Source organism: Pseudophryne corroboree, unplaced genomic scaffold (genome assembly GCF_028390025.1).
Source record: "Pseudophryne corroboree isolate aPseCor3 unplaced genomic scaffold, aPseCor3.hap2 scaffold_499, whole genome shotgun sequence".
Lineage (NCBI taxonomy): Eukaryota > Metazoa > Chordata > Amphibia > Anura > Myobatrachidae > Pseudophryne > Pseudophryne corroboree.
In genome coordinates this window covers 406,659-418,070 of record NW_026970105.1, presented here as the reverse complement: position 1 = coordinate 418,070, position 11,412 = coordinate 406,659, and the positions used below count along the sequence as shown (strand labels likewise).

The following is an 11,412-nucleotide window of genomic DNA, read 5'->3' as shown; positions in this document are numbered from 1 at the left end:
CCGCCCCCTACAGCCATGCTGGATCACGGTATAGTGTGGGCACAGAAGCCCCTTACCTCCCTTTCATCAGCGGCCTCGTGATCCCGGAGGGCGGTGTGTGTGTGACTGACCTTAGGAAGAAACCGGAGCCTCCGCTGCAGTGACCCAGCAACCAGGGCACGGGAGAATACTGCGCCGCTGGGAGTGATGGAGCTGCAGTAAAGATGTCTATTAGACCTAGCCTGCTGCAGCCCTTGTACATTCTTATAAAAAAAGTTCTTCTTTTCTTGTCAAAATTAATAGCTAAGTATAGGCTGCCTGAGGCAGCCCCCTGTTAAGTGTCCTGCTACTGAAGGCACCAACTACAAACTTAGCTCCCTGTTCATGGAAGCGAGGTTATAGAGCAGGGGGCGCTGAGCATCTTGGGAACAGTCAAAAGCTTTGAGCCTGTTGGTGCCTCAGATCAAGATCCTACTCTACACCACAATGTGAATCCTTGTGGAGTCCAGTGTACCCCACAGAAGAAATGAATGTGTCACACCCATTGGCAGCAACATTAGAATAGCTGCTGATGGGCACAATTGAGAAAGGAAGGGGGGAAAACATTTGAATCCAGCACATATATGTAATTTGAATATGTAATTTGTACCTTCCTACTTTAAAATGTAATGGATGAACCTCACCCTGTGAGAACTATCTTCATGATCAAGAGATCTCATATGCAAGATAAGTATGTGTTGGCAGAGGCGCTCACTGGGCAGAGATGCTGATCGCATCTCTGGCATGTGCCGGTGCACTGCGGCACCAGCACACACACACACACACACACACACACACACACACACACACACACACACACTTCAGACCTGATCTCCTGTTGTGTGAATATGCACAGCAGAGATCAGGTCTGAATACAGCTGTCAGTAAGGCAGGGATCTGCTGCTGCCAGTGAGGCAGGGATGTGCTGCTGTCAGTGAAGCAGTGATCTGCTGCTGCCAGTGAGGCAGGGATCTGCTGCTGCCAGTGAGGCAGGGATGTGCTGCTATAAGTGAGGCAGGTATGTGCTGCTGTCAATGAGGCAGGGATGTGCTGCTGTCAGTGAAGCAGGGATGTGCTGCTGTCAGCAAGGCAGTGATCTGCTGCCGACTATCTCCCTATCACCCCTGCCTGAGTCACACACTTTCCCTGTCACCCCTGCCCCAGTTACCCACTATCTCCCAGTCACCGCTGCCTCAGTTAACCACTATACCTGCGACCCCTGCCTCAGTCACCCACTATACCAGTCACCCCTGCTTTAGTCACCCACTATCTCTGTCACCCCTGCCTCAGTCAACCACTATCTCCATATCACCCCTACCTCAGTCACCCGCTATCCCTGTCACCTCTGCCTCAGTCACCCACTGTCACCCTATCACCCCTGCCTCAGTCACCCACTATCCCTGTCACCCCTGCCTCAGTCTCCTACTGTCCCTGTCACCCCTGCCACAGTCATCCACTATATCCCTATCACCCCTGCCTTAGTCACTGACTATCTCCCAGTCACCCCGGCCTCAGTCACCCACTATCTCCCAGTCATACATGCTTCAGTCACCCACTATCTCCCAGTCATCCCTGCCTCAGTCACCTACTGACACCAGTGCAGACATTTCTGCTGCGGCCTCTCCACTCTCCAGCGTGAACGTACTGACGACTGAGGAAATCCGCTTCCCAGTTGAGGACTCCGGGAATGAACACTGCCGATATTGCTGGCAGATGACGTTCTACCCAACTGAGGATTTTTGATACTTCCAGCTTTGCCATGCAATTTCGAGTGCCGCCTTGATGATTTGTGTACACTACAGTGCAGTGGTGGGATTCAAATAAATTAACAACCGGTTCTATGTCCTAATGACCATTTTAAGTATACCAAAAGACATACCTAAAGGTAGTTTAATAATTCACGTATTTAATACTCCAATAAGAACAATAAAAGAGGTACACAAAAGTAGATGAAAAGAGGGACTACATACATACCCCCCCAGCCAGTCGCCCTTACCACAGGACAGGTCCTGCACTTGATTCCTCGATGCAGCTGCACGCTGGTGGTAGGTGGTGATAGGTGAGTGACCGCTCCGCTCCTGAAAATGGTGCCTCATAGGAACGGGCATTCCGGAACCAGTGGTGGAGCCCTCTGTCACCCCTGCTTAACCTGAGCTGCCGTCCGCACACCCGCCCCCCCGCACAGACCGCAACAGGGCCTTGTGTCTGTGTAGCACTGCAGAGTTCCTCCGCGCCCGGTCCACCCTCTCTCAGCGTCTGGACATGCTTACTGCGCATGTCAGGACTCCAGGGAGAGGAGGAGTCAGCAGGACAGGGCCGGGCGCAGAGGAACTCTGCAGTGGTACACAAACAATGACGCTCGGCCCTGTTGCGGTCACCGGTCTGTGCTGGCGGGCTGGTGTGCGGGCGGCAGCTCAGGCTAGGATAGAGGGCTTCCGGTGCAAATATATCCCTGGCAGTGCTCATTAGCAAACGGTTCTCAGAACTGTACCTAATATTAGGTATCGGTTCTATGGAACCGGTGCGAACCGGCTGAATCCCACCACTGCTACCGTGGTGTCGTTGTCCGATTGTACTTGAACAGGCCTGTTCTGTACTAGAGGCAGGGCCAGTGTCAATGAATTGAACACTGCCCGCAATTCCAGAATGTTTATCGGGAGGAGAGATTCCTCCCTGGTCCACCGATGGTGAAGGGTCGTTATCACGGCCATGACCTTGGTGAATTTCCGAGGTGCCGTGGCCAAACCAGAAGGCAGGACCTGAAATCCAAAAACTAACCAGGCACAACACTGCTTAGCTTCCAACATCAGATGAGATTGGACATATCCAGTGTGATGCGGCTGTAGATGATGTTTGCTGTTTCTAACTTCTACTTCTAACTACTGGTACATCAATGAATAAGTTTCAAAATATAATGCATCAAGAGAACGGTGTTGGTAGTATAAAACTACCTACAGCACCTGGTATTCCCAGGTGGTCTCACATCCAAGAACAAACCAGGCCTAAAATCAGGTGATATTGGGCATATACAGTGTGGTGTGGCTGTAGATGAGCTTAGTGGTTTCTGTTAGAGTTCTTCTACTTCTAACTACTCGTACATAAATGAGTAAGCAGCCGATTTATTAAACCTGGTGAAATGATAATTTGCATGGTGATAAAGTACCAGCCAATCAGCTCCTAATTGCCATGTCACAGGCTGGGTTTGAAAAATGACAGTTAGGAGCTGACTGGCTGGTACTTTATCACATTGCACTTTATCAGTTCACCAGGCTTAATAGATCTGCCCCAATGTTTCAAAATGGAATGTATCAAGAGAACGGTGTTAGTATTGTAAAAATACACACAGCTCCTGGTATTTCCTTGTGGTCTCCCATCCAAGTACTAAAACCAGGACCAACACTGCTCAGCTTCCATGATCAGGAGAGATTGGGCAAATCCAGTGTGCTGTGGCTGTAGATGAGCTGGTGGTTTCTGTTACAGCTCTTCTACTTCTAACTTCTGGTACATAAAAGAATACATGTAAAAATTAAATGTACCAAGAAAATGGTGTTGGTAGTTTAAAAACACCTAAAGAATCTGATACTACCAAGCAGTCTCCCATCCATGTATTAACAAAGTCCAATACTGCTTTGCTTCAAAAATCAAATGAGATTGGGCATATCCAGTGTGGTGTGGCTTTAGATAAGCTTTGTGGTTTCTGTTAGAGCTCTTCTACTTCTAACTACTGGTACATTAACGAATATGTATAACAGGCATGTCCAAACTGCGGCCCTCCAGCTGTTGAGAAACTACTCATCCCAGCATGCCCTGACGCAGCTTTAGCATTCCCTGACAGCAAAACTGTGTCTGGGCATGCTGGGATATGTAGTTTCACAACAGCTGGAGGGCCGCAGTTTGGACATGCCTGATGTATAAGGTTGTAGTTTATCCAATATGCCTTTACTACCTTACCTTTCAACCCCCCCTCCCTCCCCTCTTCTCCTTATAACTTCCTTAGTTCTCTCCTCCTCGTGTGTGCGTTATTTGTTTTCTCATACGTCCTAGAGGATGCTGGGGTCACATTAAGAACCATGGGGTATAGACGGGATCCGCAGGAGACATGGGCACTTTAAGACTTTCAAAGGGTGTGAACTGTCTCCTCCCTCTATGCCCCTCCTCCAGACTCCAGTTTTAGTATTGTGCGCAGTGATACTGGATGCACTACAGAGGAGCTCTACTGAGTTTCTCTGAAAAGACTAGTTAGTTTTTTTTATTTTCAGGGAGGCTGCTGGCAACAGTCTCCCTGCTTCATTGGACTTAGGGGAGAGAAGTATGACCAACTTCTAGTGAGTTCAATGGCTCTGCTTCAGGCTGACAGGACACCATTAGCTCCTGAGGGTGCTGATCGCTGGGTACGCCTAGATGCACACTCCCGCAGCCTGCCGTCACCCCCTTACAGAGCCAGAAGACAGGTGAGTAGCAGAAGAACAGAAGACTTCTTCTTCAGTGACGGCATTCTGAGGTACCGAGCAGCGAGCGGAACGCTGCGCGCCATGCTCACACACAAACACAGGCACTGCAGGGTGCAGGGCACGGGGGGGGGGGGCACCCTGGGCAGCATAAATTCCTCACAAAAGGCTGGAAAAAGTGGACATTAGTGCCTGGGCACTGTCCTTACCCCAATAGCGTAATTAATTATTTCTGAGCGGGACAGATACGCGCCATTACAGCGGCGGGGCTTCTTCCTCACCTCACCAGAACATCTTTAGAGCATTACAAGTCTATCACTATAGAGTTTATTATTTCCCAGACTGTGTACTTTTGGCGCTGGATTGTGAGCTGAAAAATCCTCTGTGTCCCTCTGACAGATTTACTGACGGTCTGTCCCCCATAAGCCGGTGTGTCTGTGGGTACTTGGTATATGTGTGTCAACATGTCGGTGGCTGAATGTTTTTCCCAAGAGGAAACTATATTAGGAATGCAGACATATGATGGTGGCCCTGTTGGCACCACCAATAACTGACTGGGTAAATGTTTCAGTAATATCAGAGTAAGGTTGGATAAATCTGTGTCCCAGACACAGACGTAGAGAATAGATGTGATATTCATGGCTATGTTTCTTTTCCCTCAGGCCCCGCTGGGTCGCAAAAATGTTATTTTGCCCAGTTACTACACACTGATACTGACACGGATACTGATACTTATGTCGACCATAATGTTTCCTGATTAGATCCAATATTGGCAAGGAGCATTCAGTACATGATTGTGGATATTAAGGACATATTAAAATCACTGAAGACCCTGCTGTTCCTGACAAAGGGGTCTATATGTATGTATATATAGATATATAATGAAAGCTGATGTAACGTTCCTCCATCTCTGTTTGAGAAAGTCTGGGCCAGCTCGACAAGATGGTTTCAAATCCCCAAAAGGATTCTGGTTGTTTATTCATTTCCCGCCGCGGACAGAATAAAGTGGGAGTCACCCCCTGTTCTGCACGGGGCCCTGTCACAAATCCAGCGGATCGTATGCAGGAAGCTACATTATTTCTAGTTATGTAACCACGGGTACATTACTTAGACCTGCCATTACATGTGCATGGGTGAGTAGTAGTATTCAAGAATTGGTCGAATACCTTGTCATCCGATATAGATACCCTGGAGAGATGGGATACTCCTTACGTTGTATCATATCAAGGACACTGCAGCATACTTACGTGAGACTGCAAGGGATATAGGACTCTTGAGTTCACGGGCCAATTTCATGGCAGTGTCGAATAGGAGGGCATTGTGGATTCACCAAGAGAATGCTGATGCTGACTCCAAGAAGAAAGGGAGTCTCTTCCCTATGAAGGTGAAGCCTTGTTTGGTGACTGCCTAGTTAATTTGATCTCGGCAGCTCCCGCAGGTAAGTCAACCTTCTTGCCCTATGTTCCCTCCCAACGGATGAAGACGCATCATTCTCTGATGCAGTCATTTCGGCCCAATAGATATGCAAGAAGTTAAGATTCCCCTTTCTTTGCAGGTAGAGGAAGGAGAAGAGAGAAGAGGTCTGCATCCTCTTCAAGATCGCAGGAGCAGAGATCATCCTCTGCTTCTGCCAAATCCACTGCATGACGCTGGGGCTCTCTTGCAGGAGCCCGCACCAGTGGGGGCACGTCTAAAACTCTTCAGTCAGTTCTGGATTCATTCGGACATGGACTCGTGTGTTTTACAAATAGTGTCCCAAGGGTACAAACTGGGGTTTCAAGATGTTCCCCCTCACTGATTGTTCAAACATTAAGTTACTGTGCTATTCCTGGGTTATATAGCGCTGGGGTATGTGCTGGCATACTCTCTCTCTGTCTCTCCAAAGGGCCTTGTGGGGAAATTGTCTTCAGTATTGGCAAGGAAAAGCTGTCTTGTACCTTTGCATTTTTCTCCCAAACGAAGGACACTAGAAAGAAAATTTTAAAGCCTCCTGTTAGGCCATCATCTACACGACATAGCCCTGAATTTTCCAATGCGTAGCTCTTTGCAAAAGAGAGATATTGGCAAGGAAAAGCTGTCTTGTACCTTTGCATTTTTCTCCCAAACGAAGGACACTAGAAAGAGAATTTTAAAGCCTCCTGTTAGGCCATCATCTACACGACATAGCCCTGAATTTTCCAATGCGCAGCTCTTTGCAAAAGAGAGATATTGGCAAGGAAAAGCTGTCTTGTACCATTGCATTTTTCTCCCAAACGAAGGACACTAGAAAGAAAATTTTAAAGCCTCCTGTTAGGCCATCATCTACACGACATAGCCCTGAATTTTCCAATGCGCAGCTCTTTGCAAAAGAGAGATATTGGCAAGGAAAAGCTGTCTTGTACCTTTGCATTTTTCTCCCAAACGAAGGACACTAGAAAGAAAATTTTAAAGCCTCCTGTTAGGCCATCATCTACACGACATAGCCCTGAATTTTCCAATGCGCAGCTCTTTGCAAAAGAGAGATATTGGCAAGGAAAAGCTGTCTTGTACCATTGCATTTTTCTCCCAAACGAAGGACACTAGAAAGAAAATTTTAAAGCCTCCTGTTAGGCCATCATCTACACGACATAGCCCTAAATTTTCCAATGCGTAGCTCTTTGCAAAAGAGAGATATTGGCAAGGAAAAGCTGTCTTGTACCTTTGCATTTTTCTCCCAAACGAAGGACACTAGAAAGAAAATTTTAAAGCCTCCTGTTAGGCCATCATCTACACGACATAGCCCTGAATTTTCCAATGCGCAGCTCTTTGCAAAAGAGAGATATTGGCAAGGAAAAGCTGTCTTGTACCTTTGCATTTTTCTCCCAAACGAAGGTCACTAGAAAGAAAATTTTAAAGCCTCCTGTTAGGCCATCATCTACACGACATAGCCCTGAATTTTCCAATGCGTAGCTCTTTGCAAAAGAGAGATATTGGCAAGGAAAAGCTGTCTTGTACCTTTGCATTTTTCTCCCAAACGAAGGACACTAGAAAGAAAATTTTAAAGCCTCCTGTTAGGCCATCATCTACACGACATAGCCCTGAATTTTCCAATGCGCAGCTCTTTGCAAAAGAGAGATATTGGCAAGGAAAATCTGTCTTGTACCATTGCATTTTTCTCCCAAACGAAGGACACTAGAAAGAACATTTTAAAGCCTCCTGTTAGGCCATCATCTACACGACATAGCCCTGAATTTTCCAATGCGCAGCTCTTTGCAAAAGAGAGATATTGGCAAGGAAAAGCTGTCTTGTACCTTTGCATTTTTCTCCCAAACGAAGGTCACTAGAAAGAAAATTTTAAAGCCTCCTGTTAGGCCATCATCTACACGACATAGCCCTGAATTTTCCAATGCGTAGCTCTTTGCAAAAGAGAGATATTGGCAAGGAAAAGCTGTCTTGTACCTTTGCATTTTTCTCCCAAACGAAGGACACTAGAAAGAAAATTTTAAAGCCTCCTGTTAGGCCATCATCTACACGACATAGCCCTGAATTTTCCAATGCGCAGCTCTTTGCAAAAGAGAGATATTGGCAAGGAAAAGCTGTCTTGTACCTTTGCATTTTTCTCCCAAACGAAGGACACTAGAAAGAAAATTTTAAAGCCTCCTGTTAGGCCATCATCTACACGACATAGCCCTGAATTTTCCAATACTTGACTGCATAATTTGTGTTTCCCCTGGTCGGCTCTCATATAATTCAGATCTCTTTGTCTCAGGTCTCTCTCCAGCCTAGTTTGCTGTCTGTTTCCACTTCTCTTTTCTTGAGCCGCTCCCTTCTATGCCCTTGCGCACTATCCTGACTTCTCCCGTCTGCTTACTTTGTGCCTTCCAACGCACAATGCGAACTACAGGTAGTGCTGCAGGGCCCACACCCTTTTATTTGCCTTACAGAGCAGCTCTGGAGCTGTTACAGTGCCCAGCTGCTGCAAGAAATCAGCTTGAATGCTTCAGGGGCTGGGGCATAGCCAACATGAGCCCCACACCGAATGAGGGTGCAGGTGTTTAATGCGAACTAGGGGTCATCCAAGCGCCGCAAAAGGCCGCCATGCCCTGCACGCCCCTTTTCTCTTTTCATATGCAGATGAGGGTTGAAGCCAACTTTGACCCACTGCTTGGATGACATCACCATATGCAAATCCATCTGCTGCAGGCCTTCCCCCAGGAATGCTTGTACTAGTTGTTGCATTTGGTTTGTTGTTTGGGGGTGCTTCAGTATTAGGCAGCCTTCTGCCCTCCCATGTTCATCTGAAAATATGTGTTCTCCCTGCAGTTGTTGTCCCCAGATGAGAGTTCCCTTGTGCTGCCTCAGTTGAATCTCCTTTACTTGACAGAGATGTGCCTGAGCAGCGGCCCTCCCCAGCCCTATCCCAAATCATACTTATTTTGCATAGGAGATACCATGGTCATGAAGATTGTTCTCCCAGGGTGAGGTTCATTCATTGCATTCTGGGTATGCTGACCCCTGTGATTTCCCCAAATGTGGGAAACTCGACTGCATTATTTGTGGTAGAGGGGGACTATGTTTGTGCTTTCCTCTGGTCAGCTCTGGTAAAAGTCAGATTTATTTGTCTCAGATCTTCCTCTAGCCTTGTTCCTCTTTCAAGAGTTCCCTTGTGCTGCCTCAGTTGGATCTCCTTCACTTGACAGGGGGGTGCCCGAGCAGCGACCCTCCCCAGCTCTAGCCCAACTCCTACTTACCTGCCAGGTGAGATACTATGATCATGAAGGTGCTTCTCCCAGGGCAAGGCTCACCCATTGCACTCTGGGTGTGCTGCTCCTGCAATTTCCCCAAATGTGGGACACTTGACTGCATAATTTGTGTTTCCCCTGGTCGGCTCTCGTATAATTCAGATCTCTTTGTCTCAGGTCTCTCTCCAGCCTAGTTTGCTGTCTGTTTCCACTTCTCTTTTCTTGAGCCGCTCCCTTCTATGCCCTTGCGCACTATCCTGACTTCTCCCGTCTGCTTACTTTGTGCCTTCCAATGCACAATGCAAACTACAGGTAGTGCTGCAGGGCCCACACCCTTTTACTTGCCTTACAGAGCAGCTCTGGAGCTGTTACAGTGCCCAGCTGCTGTAAGAAATCAGCTTGAATGCTTCAGGGGCTGGGGCATAGCCAACATGAGCCCCACACCGAAGGAGGGTGGAGGTGTTTAATGCGAACTAGGGGTCATCCAAGCGCCGCAAAAGGCCGCCATGCCCTGCACGCCCCTTTTCTCTTTTTTGATATGCAGACGAGGGTTGAAGCCAACTTTGACCCACTGCTTGGATGGCATTACCATATGCAAATCAATCTGCTGCAGGCCTTCCCCCAGGAATGCTTGCACTAGTTGTTGCATTTGGTTTGTTGTTTGGGGGTGCTTCAGTATTAGGCAGCCTTCTGCCCTCCCATGTTCATCTGAAAATATGTGTTCTCCCTGCAGTTGTTGTCCCCAGATGAGAGTTCCCTTGTGCTGCCTCAGTTGAATCTCCTTTACTTGACAGAGATGTGCCTGAGCAGCGGCCCTCCCCAGCCCTATCCCAAATCATACTTATTTTGCATAGGAGATACCATGGTCATGAAGATTGTTCTCCCAGGGTGAGGTTCATTCATTGCATTCTGGGTATGCTGACCCCTGTGATTTCCCCAAATGTGGGAAACTCGACTGCATTATTTGTGGTAGTGGGGGACTGTGTTTGTGCTTTCTTCTGGTCAACTCTGGTAAAAGTCAGATTTCTTTGTCTCAGATCTTCCTCTAGCCTTGTTCTTCTTTCGAGAGTTCCCTTGTGCTGCCTCAGTTGGATCTCCTTCACTTGACAGGGGGGTGCACGAGCAGCGACCCTCCCCAGCTCTAGCCCAACTCCTATTTACCTGCCAGGTGAGATACTATGATCAGGAAGGTGCTTCTCCCAGGGCAAGGCTCACCCATTGCACTTTGGGTGTGCTGCTCCTGCGATTTCCCCAAATGTGGGACACTTGACTGCATAATTTGTGTTTCCTCTGGTCGGCTCTCATATAATTCAGATCTCTTTGTCTCAGGTCTTTCTCCAGCCTAGTTTGCTGTCTGTTTCCACTTCTCTTTTCTTGAGCCGCTCCCTTCTATGCCCTTGCGCACTATCCTGACCTCTCCCGTCTGCTTACTTTGTGCCTTCCACCGCACAATGCATACTACAGGTAGTGCTGCAGGGCCCACACCCTTTTACATGCTTTACAGAGCAGCTCTGGAGCTGTTACAGTGCCCAGCTGCTGCAAGAAATCATCTTGAATGCTTCAGGGGCTGGGGCATAGCCAACATGAGCCCCACACCGAAGGATGGTGGAGATGTTTAATGCGAATTAGGGGTCATCCAAGCGCCACAAAAGGACGCCATGCCCTGCACATCCCTTTTTTCTTTTCATATGCAGACGAGGGTTGAAGCCAACTTTGACCAACTGCTTGGATGACATCACCATATGCAAATCCATCTGCTGCAGGCCTTCCCCCAGGAATGCTTGCATTAGTTGTTGCATTTGGTTTGTTGTTTGGGGGTGCTTCAGTATTAGGCAGCCTTCTGCCCTCCCATGTTCATCTGAAAATATGTGTTCTCCCTGCAGTTGTTGTCCCCAGATGAGAGTTCCCTTGTGCTGCCTCAGTTGAATCTCCTTTACTTGACAGAGATGTGCCTGAGCAGCGGCCCTCCCCAGCCCTATCCCAAATCATACTTATTTTGCATAGGAGATACCATGGTCATGAAGATTGTTCTCCCAGGGTGAGGTTCATTCATTGCATTCTGGGTATGCTGACCCCTGTGATTTCACCAAATGTGGGAAACTCAACTGCATTATTTGTGGTAGTGGGGGACTGTGTTTGTGCTTTCTTCTGGTCAACTCTGGTAAAAATCAGATTTCTTTGTCTCAGATCTTCCTCTAGCCTTGTTCCTCTTTCGAGAGTTCCCTTGTGCTGCCTCAGTTGGATCT

The 11,412-nt window shown here is 47.8% G+C and overlaps 5 non-coding genes across 5 annotated transcripts; all 5 read left to right on the top strand.

Annotated features, from left to right (window-relative positions):
- Positions 1-8,851: 8,851 nt before the first annotated feature.
- LOC135030530 (U1 spliceosomal RNA) lies at positions 8,852-9,015 on the top strand. The gene has a single exon (XR_010226521.1). It is a non-coding gene; the product is annotated as a U1 spliceosomal RNA (small nuclear RNA).
- Positions 9,016-9,167: 152 nt separating this feature from the next.
- Positions 9,168-9,330, top strand: LOC135030483 (U1 spliceosomal RNA). The gene has a single exon (XR_010226480.1). It is a non-coding gene; the product is annotated as a U1 spliceosomal RNA (small nuclear RNA).
- Positions 9,331-10,003: 673 nt separating this feature from the next.
- Positions 10,004-10,167, top strand: LOC135030523 (U1 spliceosomal RNA). The gene has a single exon (XR_010226514.1). It is a non-coding gene; the product is annotated as a U1 spliceosomal RNA (small nuclear RNA).
- Positions 10,168-10,319: 152 nt separating this feature from the next.
- LOC135030492 (U1 spliceosomal RNA) lies at positions 10,320-10,482 on the top strand. The gene has a single exon (XR_010226489.1). It is a non-coding gene; the product is annotated as a U1 spliceosomal RNA (small nuclear RNA).
- A 671-nt stretch (positions 10,483-11,153) lies between these two features.
- On the top strand, positions 11,154-11,317 carry LOC135030538 (U1 spliceosomal RNA). Its single transcript, XR_010226528.1, has one exon. It is a non-coding gene; the product is annotated as a U1 spliceosomal RNA (small nuclear RNA).
- The last annotated feature ends 95 nt before the right edge of the window (positions 11,318-11,412 follow it).